Source organism: Marmota marmota, unplaced genomic scaffold, assembly GCF_001458135.2.
Source record: "Marmota marmota marmota unplaced genomic scaffold, marMar, whole genome shotgun sequence".
Taxonomy (NCBI): Eukaryota; Metazoa; Chordata; class Mammalia; order Rodentia; family Sciuridae; genus Marmota; species Marmota marmota.
The window spans coordinates 31,522,095-31,523,738 of NW_026000211.1; the positions used below are offsets into that span (position 1 = coordinate 31,522,095).

General features: G+C 38.3%; 1 pseudogene; it reads left to right on the forward strand.

Annotated features, from left to right (window-relative positions):
• Positions 1–499: 499 nt before the first annotated feature.
• LOC107142570 lies at positions 500–1,382 on the forward strand (annotated as a pseudogene).
• The last annotated feature ends 262 nt before the right edge of the window (positions 1,383–1,644 follow it).

The following is a 1,644-nucleotide window of genomic DNA, read 5'->3' on the forward strand; positions in this document are numbered from 1 at the left end:
TGATGTTCATAAATATTGGAAGCTTAGAGTGACATGTCGGTCATAGGTATAATCTTTTAGGTTAAGAATGAACAAATTTTGAGGATCTAAGGTAAAACATGAGTAGTGTTGGTTTTATTAATTAAATTGATATTGATAACCATTATGCAATATATGCAAGCATTAAATCATCATGTTGTACAACTTGAATATATATCATTTTATTTGTTAATTAAATATTTAAAAATGAAAACAACTAGGGGCTGGGCTTGTGGCTCAGTGGTAGAGTGGTCACCTAGCATGCAGGAGGCACTGGGTTCAATCCTCAGCACCACATAAATGTAAAAATAAAGATATTGTGTCCACCTAAAACTAAAAAATAAATATTAAAAAATGAAAACAATTGTTCCTCTCTGTTTCATACATAGATGCATCTTACCTTGCAGTACCAGCTGTGTCTCCAAACTTGAGATACAATGGTGAAGTTCAGAGTAAATGAATTTGTGACTAACCACTAAATTTCAACTCTGGAAAAGTGGTTATTATTGACATCAATGATTCCTTCATTGACTTTAACTGTATGATGTAAATGTTCCAGTTCAATTCTATCCATGGCAAGTTCAAAGCTTAAAACACAAACCTTGTCATCAACAGGAAGCCCATATCTATGCTCTAAATGGCAAAATCCCAGTCCATCAGTGGGGCTAAGCTGGTGATGGATACATTGTGGAGTCCACAGGTGTCTTCACTACCATGGAGAAGGCTGGGGTTCACTTGAAGGGTGAAACCAAAAAAGTTATCATCTCTGCCTTTTCTGCTGACATTCCATGTTTGTGATGGGTATAAACTCTGAGAAGTATACCAACTTCCTCAATTTGGTCAGCAATGCCTCCTGCATCATGAATTGCTTAGTCCTAGCAGAAGTCATCCATGACAAATTTGGTATCATGAATGGACTAATAACTACAATTTCAAGCAACCATGGCTAATCAAAAGACTGTGTGTGGCCCCTCTGGGAAATTGTGGTGTGATGACCATTGGGATGCCTATAACATTATCCTTGCATGCACTGGCATTGCCAAGGCTATGGGAGAGATTGTCTTTGAATAAAAGGCTCACTGGCATGATTGTCTGTCTCCCCAAATAATTGTGTTCTCATGAATATGACCTGGAGAAAGTTGCTAAATATGACATTGAGAATATAGTGAAATAGTCCTGGAGGGTCCTCTAAATGCTATCTTGGGATATGTGGAGGACAAGATTGTTTCCTATAACCTGAACAGTGACACGCTTCCTTTAATTTTGAGGCTGGCATTGCTCTCAATGGCCATCTTGTCAAGCTCATTTCCTGATATGATAATGAATTTTTCCACAGCAACAGGGTGGTGAACCTCAAGGAATAAGATCCTGAGGAATAAGACCATTAGCAGTAGAGACCCTCAGCTGCTGGGAGTCCTGCCCCAATTCAGTTGCCCAACACACTGAGAATTCTCTTCATAGTCTCCATCCCAGACCCTCTTAAGAAGCAGAGGTGTGTCTTAGGAAGCCCTACTTTTTCACGTAGCTTATAAAATCCGCTGTTCCCAGAACCTGTATACATACATGATCTAAACCTAAATATAACATAGAGAACAATTAAACTTCTAGATGAAAATATAAAGAAAA